The sequence below is a fragment of the Heterodontus francisci genome, chromosome 48, assembly GCF_036365525.1.
Source record: "Heterodontus francisci isolate sHetFra1 chromosome 48, sHetFra1.hap1, whole genome shotgun sequence".
Classification (NCBI taxonomy): Eukaryota; Metazoa; Chordata; class Chondrichthyes; order Heterodontiformes; family Heterodontidae; genus Heterodontus; species Heterodontus francisci.
The window spans coordinates 7398409-7412056 of record NC_090418.1 but is presented as its reverse complement, the minus strand read 5'-3'; positions in this window follow the sequence as shown (position 1 = coordinate 7412056).

Sequence of the window (13648 nt, the reverse complement as noted above, 5' to 3'; positions counted from 1 at the left end):
GGGGAAACATCTTCCCTACGTTAATCCCATTAAACCCGTTCAGAAACTTAAAGACATCGAACAGGTCACAAGCCAGGCTTCTCTTTTCTAGAGAACAGAGGCTAAGTCTGTTCAATCTTTCCTGATAGATCTTACAGAATCACAGAATTGTTACGGCCCATTGTAATTTTAACCAGAGCTCTGCATCAAACCCATCTTCCAGTCAGCTTAGCTTTAAGCGATGCACCACCTTCAAGGTGTGAAATGCGTTTCACATCTACTTATGCAAATATATCGAAGGACGGGGAGTCTCGTTCCATATGAGAAAAACGTAGATCTTTAACCACGCACTAGCTCTCCGAATATTCACCTAGTGCCATTCACCCGCCTTCGCCCCATAACCCTGTACATTCTTCCTTTTCGGATAACAGTCTAATTCCCTTTATAAAGCCTTGATTGAACCTGTCTCCGCCACACTCTCAGGCAGTGCATTCCAGATCCTAACCACTCGCTACATGAAAAAGATTTTCCTTGTGTGTTTTATCTTCTTTTGTCAATCACTTTAAATCTGTGCCCTCTCGTTCTCAGACCTTTCGGTTTTTCCCGAGCTACTCTGTCCAGACCCCTCATGATTTTGAACACCTCCATTAAATCACCTCATCCTTCCCTTCTCCAAGGAAAACAGTTCCAACTTCTCCAATCTATCCTCATAACTGAAATTCCTCATCCCTGGAACCATTCTCGTGAATCTTTTCTGTACTCTCTCCTACGCCTTCACGTCTTTCCTAAAGTGCAGTGCCCAGAACTGGACGCAATACTCCAGCTGAGGCCGAACTCGTGTCTTATACAAGTTCAATATAACTTCCTTGCTCTTGTACTCTATGCCCCTATTAATAAAGCCCAGGATACTGTAGGCTTAATTAACCACTCTCTCAACCTGTCCTGCCACTTTCAATGACTTATGCACATATACATCTAGGTCCCTCTGCTCCTGCACCCCCTTTAGAATTGTACCCTTTATTTTATATTGTCTCTCCATGTTCTTCCTACCAAAATGAATCACTTTGCATTTCTCTGAATTGAACTTCATCTGCCACCTGTCTGCCCATTTCACCAGCTTGTCTATGCCCCTTTGAAGTTACACACTATCCTCCTCACAGTTCACAATTCTTCCAAGTTTCATATCATCTGCAACTTTTGAAATTGTACCCTGTACACCAAGGTCTAGGTCATTAATATATATCAGGAAAAGCAAGGGTCCCAACACTGACCATTGGGGAACTCCACTACAAACCTTCCTCCAGCCCGAAGAACATCCATTAACCACTACTCTCTGTTTCCTGTCACTCAGCCAATTTCGTATCCTTGTTGCTACCATCCCTTTTCTTTCATGAGCTATAACTTTGCTCACAAGTCTGTTGTGCCACATTGCATCAAACAACATTTGAAAGTTGATGTACACCGCAACAACAGCATTGCCCTCATCAACCCTCTCTGTTACCTCTTCAATAAACTCCAGCATGTTAGTTAAACACGATTTTCTATGAACAAAACCGTGCTGGCTTTTGTGAATTAACCTGCGTTTGCCCATGTGACTACTGATTTGGTACCGAATTATTGTTTCTAGAACCGCTCAGTTCTGGTATCATCCTTGTGAATCACCTTATCCAGTGCACAGCATTCCAATGGTAATATTGGGACCAGAACTGTGCACGGTGCTCCAAGTGTGATAGGAGATCGGAACTGTGCACAGTGCTCCAAGTGTGATGTGGAGTCCGGGTGCACGGTGCTCCAAGTGTGATATGGAGACTGGAACTGTACACAGTGCTCCAAGTGTGATATGGAGACTGGAACTGTGCACGGTGCTCCAAGTGTGATATGGAGACTGGAACTGTGCACGGTGCTCCAAGTGTGATATGGAGACTGGAACTGTACACAGTACTCCAAGTGTGATATGGAGTCCGGAACTGTGCACGGTGCTCCAAGTGTGATATGGAGATCGGAACTGTGCACGGTGCTCCAAGTGTGATATGGAGTCCGGAACTGTGCACGGTGCTCCAAATGTGATATGGAGATCGGAACTGTACACAGTGCTCCAAGTGTGATATGGAGTCCGGAACTGTGCACGGTGCTCCAAGTGTGATATGGAGACCGGAACTGTGCACGGTGCTCCAAATGTGATATGGAGATCGGAACTGTGCACGGTGCTCCAAGTGTGATATGGAGTCCGGAACTGTGCACGGTGCTCCAAATGTGATATGGAGATCGGAACTGTACACAGTGCTCCAAGTGTGATATGGAGTCCGGAACTGTGCACGGTGCTCCAAGTGTGATATGGAGACCGGAACTGTGCACGGTGCTCCAAATGTGATATGGAGATCGGAACTGTACACAGTGCTCCAAGTATGATATGGAGACATGAACTGTGCACGGTGCTCCAAGTGTGATATGGAGATCGGAACTGTGCACGGTGCTCCAAGTGTGATATGGAAACTGGAACTGTGCACGGTGCTCCAAGTGTGATATGGAGACCGGAACTGTGCACGGTGCTCCAAATGTGATATGGAGATCGGAACTGTACACAGTGCTCCAAGTGTGATATGGAGATCGGAACTGTGCACGGTGCTCCAAGTGTGATATGGAGACTGGAACTGTGCACGGTGCTCCAAGTGTGATATGGAGATCGGAACTGTGCATGGTGCTCCAAGTGTGATATGGAGACTGGAACTGTGCATGGTGCTCCAAGTGTGATATGGAGTCCGGAACTGTGCACAGTGCTCCAAGTGTGATATGGAGACTGGAACTGTGCATGGTGCTCCAAGTGTGATATGGAGACTGGAACTGTGCACAGTGCTCCAAGTGTGATATGGAGAAGGGAACTGTGCACGGTGCTCCAAGTGTGATATGGAGACTGGAACTATGCACGGTGCTCCAAGTGTGATATGGAGAAGGGAACTGTGCACGGTGCTCCAAGTGTGTTATGGAGACTGGAACTGTGCACAGTGCTCCAAGTGTGATATGGAGACTGGAACTGTGCACAGTGCTCCAAGTGTGATATGGAGACTGGAACTGTGCACGGTGCTCCAAGTGTGATATGGAGACTGGAACTGTGCACGGTGCTCCAAGTGTGATATGGAGACTGGAACTGTGCACAGTGCTCCAAGTGTGATATGGAGACTGGAACTGTGCACAGTGCTCCAAGTGTGATATGGAGAAGGGAACTGTGCACGGTGCTCAAAGTGTGATATGGAAACTGGAACTGTGCACGGTGCTCCAAGTGTGATATGGAGAAGGGAACTGTGCACGGTGCTCAAAGTGTGATATGGAGACTGGAACTGTGCACGGTGCTCCAAGTGTGATATAGAGACTGGAACTGTGCACGGTGCTCCAAGTGTGATATGGAAACTGGAACTGTGCACGGTGCTCCAAGTGTGATATGGAGAAGGGAACTGTGCACGGTGCTCAAAGTGTGATATGGAGACTGGAACTGTGCACGGTGCTCCAAGTGTGATATAGAGACTGGAACTGTGCACGGTGCTCCAAGTGTGATATGGAAACTGGAACTGTGCACGGTGCTCCAAGTGTGATATGGAAACTGGAACTGTGCACGGTGCTCCAAGTGTGATATGGAAACTGGAACTGTGCACGGTGCTCCAAGTGTGATATGGAGACCGGAACTGTGCACAGTGCTCCAAGTGTGATATGGAGACTGGAACTGTGCACAGTGCTCCAAATGTGATATGGAGACCGGAACTGTGCACGGTGCTCCAAGTGTGATATGGAGACCGGAACTGTGCACAGTGCTCCAAGTGTGATATGGAGACTGGAACTGTGCACAGTGCTCCAAGTGTGATATGGAGACCGGAACTGTGCACGGTGCTCCAAGTGTGATATGGAGACTGGAACTGTACATGGTGCTCCAAGTATGATATGGAGACTGGAACTGTGCACGGTGCTCCAAGTGTGATATGGAGACTGGAACTGTGCATGGTGCTCCAAGTGTATTATGGAGTCCGGAACTGTGCACGGTGCTCCAAGTGTGATATGGAGACTGGAGCTGTGCATGGTGCTCCAAGTGTGATATGGAGACTGGAACTGTGCATGGTGCTCCAAGTGTGATATGGAGACTGGAGCTGTGCATGGTGCTCCAAGTGTGATATGGAGACTGGAACTGTGCATGGTGCTCCAAGTATGATATGGAGACTGGAACTGTGCACAGTGCTCCAAGTGTGATATGGAGACTGGAACTGTGCATGGTGCTCCAAGTGTGTTATGGAGACCGGAACAGTGCACGGTGCTCCAAGTGTGATATGGAGACTGGAACTGTGCATGGTGCTCCAAGTGTGATATGGAGACTGGAACTGTGCACGGTGCTCAAAGTGTATTATGGAGTCCGGAACTGTGCACGGTGCTCCAAGTATGATATGGAGACTGGAACTGTACATGGTGCTCCAAGTATGATATGGAGACTGGAACTGTGCACGGTGCTCCAAGTGTGATATGGAGACTGGAACTGTGCATGGTGCTCCAAGTGTATTATGGAGTCCGGAACTGTGCACGGTGCTCCAAGTGTGATATGGAGACTGGAGCTGTGCATGGTGCTCCAAGTGTGATATGGAGACTGGAACTGTGCATGGTGCTCCAAGTGTGATATGGAGACTGGAACTGTGCATGGTGCTCCAAGTATGATATGGAGACTGGAACTGTACATGGTGCTCCAAGTATGATATGGAGACTGGAACTGTGCACGGTGCTCCAAGTGTGATATGGAGACTGGAACTGTGCATGGTGCTCCAAGTGTATTATGGAGTCCGGAACTGTGCACGGTGCTCCAAGTGTGATATGGAGACTGGAGCTGTGCATGGTGCTCCAAGTGTGATATGGAGACTGGAACTGTGCATGGTGCTCCAAGTGTGATATGGAGACCGGAACAGTGCACGGTGCTCCAAGTGTGATATGGAGACTGGAGCTGTGCATGGTGCTCCAAGTGTGATATGGAGACCGGAACTGTACACGGTGCTCCAAGTGTGATATGAAGACTGGAACTGTGCACGGTGCTCCAAGTGTGTTATGGAGACCGGAACAGTGCACGGTGCTCCAAGTGTGATATGGAGACTGGAACTGTGCACGGTGCTCCAAGTGTGTTATGGAGACCGGAACAGTGCACGGTGCTCCAAGTGTGATATGGAGACTGGAACTGTGCATGGTGCTCCAAGTGTGATATGAAGACTGGAACTGTGCACGGTGCTCCAAGTGTGTTATGGAGACCGGAACAGTGCACGGTGCTCCAAGTGTGATATGGAGACTGGAACTGTGCATGGTGCTCCAAGTGTGTTATGGAGACTGGAACTGTGCATGGTGCTCCAAGTGTATTATGGAGTCCGGAACTGTGCACGGTGCTCCAAGTGTGATATGGAGACTGGAGCTGTGCATGGTGCTCCAAGTGTGATATGGAGACTGGAACTGTGCATGGTGCTCCAAGTGTGATATGGAGACTGGAACTGTGCACAGTGCTCCAAGTGTGATATGAAGACTGGAACTGTGCACGGTGCTCCAAGTGTGATATGGAGACTGGAACTGTGCACGGTGCTCCAAGTGTGTTATGGAGACCGGAACAGTGCACGGTGCTCCAAGTGTGATATGGAGACTGGAACTGTGCATGGTGCTCCAAGTGTGATATGAAGACTGGAACTGTGCACGGTGCTCCAAGTGTGTTATGGAGACCGGAACAGTGCACGGTGCTCCAAGTGTGATATGGAGACTGGAACTGTGCATGGTGCTCCAAGTGTGTTATGGAGACTGGAACTGTGCATGGTGCTCCAAGTGTATTATGGAGTCCGGAACTGTGCACGGTGCTCCAAGTGTGATATGGAGACTGGAGCTGTGCATGGTGCTCCAAGTGTGATATGGAGACTGGAACTGTGCATGGTGCTCCAAGTGTGATATGGAGACTGGAACTGTGCACAGTGCTCCAAGTGTGATATGAAGACTGGAACTGTGCACGGTGCTCCAAGTGTGATATGGAGACTGGAACTGTGCACGGTGCTCCAAGTGTGTTATGGAGACCGGAACAGTGCACGGTGTTACATATTTGTTACAGCACAGAAGGAGGCCACTTGGCCCATTGTTATTTTAACCAGAGCTCTGTATCAAACCCATCTTCCAGTCAGCTTAGCTTTAAGCGATGCACCACCTTCAAGGTGTGAAATGCGTTTCACATCTACTTATGCAAATATATCGAAGGACTGGGAGTCTCGTTCCATGTGAGAAAAACGTAGATCTTTAACCACGCACTAGCTCTCCGAATATTCACCTAGTGCCATTCACCTGCCTTCGCCCCGTAACCCTGTACATTCTTCCTTTTCGGATAACAGTCTAATTCCCTTTATAAAGCCTTGATTGAACCTGTCTCCGCCACACTCTCAGGCAGTGCATTCCAGATCCTAACCACTCGCTACATGAAAAAGATTTTCCTCGTGTGTTTTATCTTCATTTGTCAATCACTTTAAATCTGTGCCCTCTCGTTCTCAGACCTTTCGGTTTTTCCCGAGCTACTCTGTCCAGACCCCTCATGATTTTGAACACCTCCATTAAATCACCTCATCCTTCCCTTCTCCAAGGAAAACAGTTCCAACTTCTCCAATCTATCCTCATAACTGAAATTCCTCATCCCTGGAACCATTCTCGTGAATCTTTTCTGTACTCTCTCCTACGCCTTCACGTCTTTCCTAAAGTGCAGTGCCCAGAACTGGACGCAATACTCCAGCTGAGGCCGAACTCGTGTCTTATACAAGTTCAATATAACTTCCTTGCTCTTGTACTCTATGTCCCTATTAATAAAGCCCAGGATACTGTAGGCTTTATTAACCACTCTCTCAACCTGTCCTGCCACTTTCAATGACTTATGCACATATACGCCTAGGTCCCTCTGCTCCTGCACCCCCTTTAGAATTGTACCCTTTATTTTATCTTGTCTCTCAATGTTCTTCCTACCAAAATGAATCACTTTGCACTTCTCTGCATTGAACTTCATCTGCTACCTGTCTGCCCATTTCACCAGCTTGTCGATGCCCTTTTGAAGTTACACACTATCCTCCTCATAGCTCACAATTGTTCCAAGTTTCATATCATCTGCAACTTTTGAAATTGTACCCTGTACACCAAGGTCTAGGTCATTAATATATATCAGGAAAAGCAAGGGTCCCAACACTGACCATTGGGGAGCTCCACTACAAACCTTCCTCCAGCCCGAAGAACATCCATTAACCACTACTCTCTGTTTCCTGTCATGTGGAGACTGTAATTGTGCACAGTTCTCCAAGTGTGATTATGGATACAGGAACTGTGCACAGTGCTCCAAGCGTGGTCTAACCATATTGCTTGGTTGTAATTGATGAGGTAGGGTCCAGTTAGACTCTGCTGCCTCCTGGTGGCACAGTCCAATGACATGAGCGTCGGGAATCTTCTCCCACTTTGCTTGAGTGTCCATTTTTAGATGAGTGAGGCCAGACTCCCACTGGGCTCTTCAACCAGCAGACGCATCATAGCCCAGCCTATCCTCTCTGAATCTTCACTGCTGTAGTTTCCCACAGGAGCCACTGGATGCTGATTAGATCTGGCAAGTCTGCTGGATTCCTACCCTACCCCTAACCCCATAGGCCCAAGGAGTTTGGGGGAACAGATGCAACCGGAAGCTTGCATTGAAGGGATGTTAGGTCGGTACACAAGAGGGAAGGGATAGATTAATAGGGTGAGTTTAGGAGGGGCGGGAGGAGGCTTGTGTGGAGCATAAACACTAGCATGAACCGGTTGGGCCGAATGGTCTGTTTCCATGGCATTGCATTTCCAGCAGAGGAACACACTATTCAGCCCAGCTTGTCTATGTCTCCTGTTTCTATGATAAACCACAATTTCCTGGACATATTTGATGAACTGTCCCTTGGGACGTTCCAGTTCACCAGGCCATTTTGTCAGGCGTTGGGTGCGTCTTGCAAGCAGGCCTTCAAACCTCCTCCATGTTGACTGCTCTGCCTGCACCAAATGGGGCCACGGGTGGGGGAGGGGGTGTGCCTAAGAGTGTGATCCCTCTACGTTTGGAGTTCTCACTCTCCCCAGGCCTCAGTGTGACATGGCGGAGGGGCATGGGATCAGTGCAAGGGGTACGTGGCTGACAACCGGCGGTTGTGGGATCGACTGGAGGTCCAAGACTGAATCACGGCCTGGGCTCCCAAAGCAGGCCAGAGGGGCTGCAGTAACAGAGTGATGAAGGAAACCATTGCCTCCATTATCTCAAGGTCTTGCTTGGCGCCAACTGGTAAGAGGTCACTTCGCTGTAATTGACGATTACCGTCAATTTCGACTGCTTCTTTCAGCTGTGCTTTGGCGTCCCGAGGGGTATGGTTGTTCCTGGAATCCCGCCTGTGGCTTGCTGCGATCAGCGAGGGAATGCTGCACTCTCAGATGAGACGTTAGACCAATCCCCCGTCTGCCCTCTCGGGTGGAAGTAAACAATCCCACGGCTTCGATTCGAAGAAGAGCAGAGGAGTTCTCCCTGATGTTCTGGGGCTGATATCTATCCTTTCATCAATGCCATATACACAATAAATATTAAAGAAAACAGAATATCTGGCTATTTATCATGTTGTTGTTTGTGGGAGCTTGCTGTGCGCAGATTGGGGAGCACAAGTGTCCCGGCTGCGAGGTTTGCTAGCATCACTCGGGAGGGTTTAAACTAGTGTGGCAGGGGGTGGTAACCAGAGCAGTAGGTCAGCAGGTGAAATAACTGAGGGGGAACTAGCGAATAAGGCCAGTAAGACTAAGAGGAAGAGCAGGCAGGGAGATGTTGCGGAGCACAGCGGGACTGGTGGACTGAAGTGCATTTGTTTCAATGCGAGAAGTATAACAGGTAAGGCAGATGATCTTAGAGCTCGGATTAGTACTCGGAACTATGATGTTGTTGCTATTACAGAGACTTGGTTGAGGGAAGGATAGGATTGGCAGCTAAACATTCCGGGATTTAGAAGCTTCGGGCGGGATAGACGGGGATGTAAAAGGGGTGCGAGTGTTGCATTACTGGTTAAGGAGAATATCACAGCTGTACTGCGGGAGGACACCTCGGAGAGGTCATGCAGCGAGGCAATATGGGTGGAGCACAGGAATAGGAAGGGTGCAGTCACGATGTTGGAGGTTTACTACAGGCCTCCCAACAGCCAGTGGGAGGTAGAGGAGCAGATATGTAGACAGATTTTGGAAAGACGTAAAGGTAACAGGGTTGTAGTGGTGGGTGATTTTAACTTCCCCTATATTGACTGGGACTCACTTAGTGCTAGGGGCTTGGATGGGGCAGAATTTGTAAGGAGCATCCAGGAGGGCTTCTTGAAACAATATGTAGATAGTCCAACTAGGGAAGGGGCCGTACTGGACCTGGTATTGGGGAATGAGCCCGGCCAGGTGTTCGAAGTTTCAATAGGGGAGCATTTCGGGAACTGTGACCATAATTCTGTAAGTTTTAAGGTACTTGTGGATAAGGATAAGAGTAGTCCTCGGGTGTAGATGCTAAATTGGGGGAAGGCTAGTTATAACAATATTAGGCAGGAACTGAAGAATTTAAATTGGGGGCGGCTGTTTGAGGGTAAATCAACATCTGACATGTGGGAGTCCTTCAAACATCAGTTGATTAGAATCCAGGACCGACATTTTCCTGTGAGGATGAAGGATAAGTTTGGCAAGTTTCGGGAACCTTGGATAACGAGGGATATTGTGAGCCTAGTCAAAAAGAAAAAGGAAGCATTCATAAGGGCTAGAAGGCTGGGAACAGACGAAGCCCTTGAGGAATATAAAGAAAGTAGGAAAGAACTTAAGCAAGGAGTCAGGAGGGCTAAAATGGGTCATGAAGAGTCATTGGCAAACAGGATTAAGGAGAATCCCAGGGCTTTTTATACGTATATAAAGAGCAAGAGGGTAGCCAGGGAAAGGGTTGGCCCACTCAAGGACAGAGGAGGGAATCTATGCGTGGAGCCAGAGGAAATGGGTGAGGTACTAAATGAGTACTTTGCATCAGTATTCACCCAAGAGAAGGATTTGGTGGATGATGAGCCTAGGGAAGGGAGTGTAGATAGTCTCAGTCATCTCATTATCAAAAAGGAGGAGGTGTTGGGTGTCTTACAAAGCAGAAAGGTAGATAAGTCCCCAGGGCCTGATGGGATCTACCCCAGAATACTGAGGGAGGCAAGGGAGGAAATTGCTGGGGCCTTGACAGAAATCTTTGTATCCTCATTGGCTAGAGGTGAGGTCCCAGAGGACTAGAGAATAGCCAATGTTGTTCCTTTGTTTAAGAAGGGTAGCAAGGATAATCCAGGAAATTATAGGCCGGTGAGCCTTATGTAAGTGGTAGGGAAATTATTAGAGAGGATTCTTCTGACAGGATTTATTCCCATTTGGAAGCAAAGGAACTTATTAGCAAGAGGCAGCATGGTTTTGTGAAGGGGAGGTCGTGTCTCACTAACTTGATCGAGTTTTTTCAGGAAGTGACGAAGATGATTGATAAAGGAAGGGCAGTGGATGTTGTCTCCATGGACTTCAGTAAAGCCTTTGACAAGGTCCCTCATGGCAGACTGGTACAAAAGGTGAAGTCACATGGGATCAGAGGTGAGCTGGCAAGATGGATACAGAACTGGCTCAGTCACAGAAGACAGAGGGTATCAGTGGATGGGTGTTTTTCTGAATGGAGGGATGTGACTACTGGTGTTCCACAGGGATCAGTGCTGAGACCTTTGCTGTTTGTAGTATATATAAATGATTTGGAGGAAAATGTAGCTGGTCTGATTAGTAAGTTTGCGGATGACACAAAGGTTGGTGGAGTTGCGGATATTGATGAGGATTGTCAGAGGATACAGATCGGTTGGAGAAATGGCAGATGGAGATGATTTTGGTAATGCATTTTGGAAGGTCCAATACAGGTGGGAAGTATACAGTAAATGGCAGAACCCTTAGGAGTATCGACAGGCAGAGAGATCTGGGCGTACAGGTCCACAGATCACTGAAAGTGGCAATGCAGGTGGATAAGGTAGTCAAGAAGGCATACGGCATTTATTTTTATTTATTTAGTGATACAGCACTGAAACAGGCCCTTCGGCCCACCGAGTCTGTACCGACCAACAACCATCCATTTATACTAACCCTACAGCAATCCCATATTCCCTACCACCTACCTACACTAGGGGCAATTTACAACAGCCAATTTACCTATCACCTGCAAGTCTTTAGCTGTGGGAGGAAACCAGAGCACCCGGCGAAAACCCACGCGGTCATAGGGAGAACTTGCAAACTCCGCACAGGCAGTACCCAGAATCGAACCCGGGTCTCTGGAGCTGTGAGGCTGCGGTGCTAACCACTGCGCCACTGTGCCGCCCAAAGGCATGCTTGCCTTCATCAGTCGGGGCATAGAGTATAAAAATTGGCAAGTCATGCTGCAACTGTACAGAACCTTAGGCCACGCTTGGAATATTGTGTACAATTCTGGTCGCCACACTATCAGAAGGATGTGGAGGCTTTGGAGAGAGTACAGAAGAGGTTTACCAGGATGTTGCCTGGTCTGGAGGGTGTTAGCTTTGAGGAGAGGTTGGATAAACTCGGATTGTTTTCACTGGAACGACGGAGGTGGAGGGGCGACATGATAGAGGTTTACAAAGTTATGAGCGGCATGGACAGAGTGGATAGTCAGAAGCTTATTCCCAGGGTGGAAGAGTCAGTTACTAGGGAACATAGGTTTAAGGGCGAGGGGCAAAATGTAGAGGGGATGTGCGAGGCAAGTTCTTTACATAGAGTGTGGTGAGTGACTGGAACTTGCTGCCGGGGGAGGTGGTGGAAGCAGGTACGATAATGACGTTTAAGAGGCATCTTGACAAATACATGAATAGGATGGGAATAGAGGGATACGGTCCCCGGAAGTGCAGAAGGTTTTAGTTTAGACAGGCATCAAGATCGGCGCAGGCTTGGAGGGCCGAATGGCCTGTTCTTGTGCTGTACTGTTCTTTGTTCTTGTTTCCTACTTTACAACAGCTCAGAGAACTGGACCTGCAATATTTGGAGCCCAATTGCTGACTCCACTCTTTCTCCTTGTCACTTTATGAACTCAAAATGTATGACCCCCATTTTTCTTGTGGCGGTTTCTTTTCATCTTTCCTCGCGCACCTCTATGTTGGTTCCTTTGATTGTTCCCTTCTCTCTTTCTCTCTCTCTCTCACTCTCTCTCTCAGTCCCTCTGAGCTCCATCCCTCCCCTGATTTACTTACCTTTCTCCCCGGCCCCAGCTTCCTTCGTGTGTTGAAATCCAGTGATTGGACCATTTATTGTTACTCATTCTCTAAACTGTGAAGCTCCCTCTTCCCTCCCTCCCTCCCTCAGTCTTCCCTCCCTCTCTCAGTCTTCCCTCCCTCTCTCAGTCTTCCCTGTCTCCCTCAGTCTTTCCTCCTTCAGCCCTCCCTCTGTCTTCCCTCCCTCCTTCTGTATTCTCTCTCTCCCTCAGTCTTTCCTTCCTCCCCTGTCTTCTTTCCCTCCGTCTTCCCCCGCTCTGTCTTCCCTCCCTTCCTCCCATAGCCTTCCCTCCCTCTGCCCTCCCTCCATCCTTCAGTATTTCCTCTCTTCCTCTGTCTTCCCTTCTGCCCTCCTACAATGGACAACCTTGGCATCACCCTCTCCCTCTTCACTCTACCTGCTTTGTGTGTTTTCTGGGGCTGTCACATGGGGGGGGGGAGGTGGGGGGAGGTATTTTATGCTTTCCCCCATGGCGGGTTTGGAGGTAGGGAGAGCATTAAATAAGGTGGGACGATGGCGATGAAGGGACCCGCCACCTTCCCGTCTCCACAGGGGAAGCCTGCGGACGTCCTTCCTGCCCCACTGCCAATTGAGGCCCTTAAGTGGGCAATTAATGCCCAACAAACAAACCCATGATGGCGGGGGCGTGGTGGGTGGGAGGGGCTTGTTAAAAGGCATTTAGTGCCTAATTGAGGGACCCGGCATCGGGAAGGGGGTGGGGGGCGGTGCCTGCTGAGTGCCACCCCCTGTAACTGCTGCTAACACCCCATACAGCCCCATCCCCCATGCCCCCAGCTTGTGAGACCCCCTCCCATCCTGACCTAGATGTGCCCAGGGTCCCTGGCCTCCGGTGGGTCCAGTACCAGCAGCAGCTACTGCCTCTCAGCTCTCAGAGGGCGTGACCTCTGTCAGTGGGGTCCTTGATCAATTTGGTGAAAGACGTCCTTTGGTCTGCCCGAAACCTGCTGGTCTTCCAACGCAAAGAGTTGTCCACCACTGAGTGTTGCAGACTGGCACACTCCAACGTCCAGGACTACGTGCTGAGGGACGCACTAAAGCTTGGGGCAGCCGCAGCAAAGGCTCAATGGGGAAAGACCACTGTGTAAGGTACCCCCCCCACCCCACACCACCAAGCTGAACTGAGGGGCTGGATCCATGGAAAACCCCTCGAACTGTATCGGGAAAATTTTCGTGTGCTGTAAAATGTACATGGCATGAAAAATATAATGGAAGGGTTGTGAGGCAACTCACTCCTGTATTGAAGGAAACTGACCTCCTTTGCTCTGTTTGTATTTTTTCACTTGGTGCTGTTTGGAACTGTTTTGTCATGTATTTTTTCCAAATTTTTATGAAT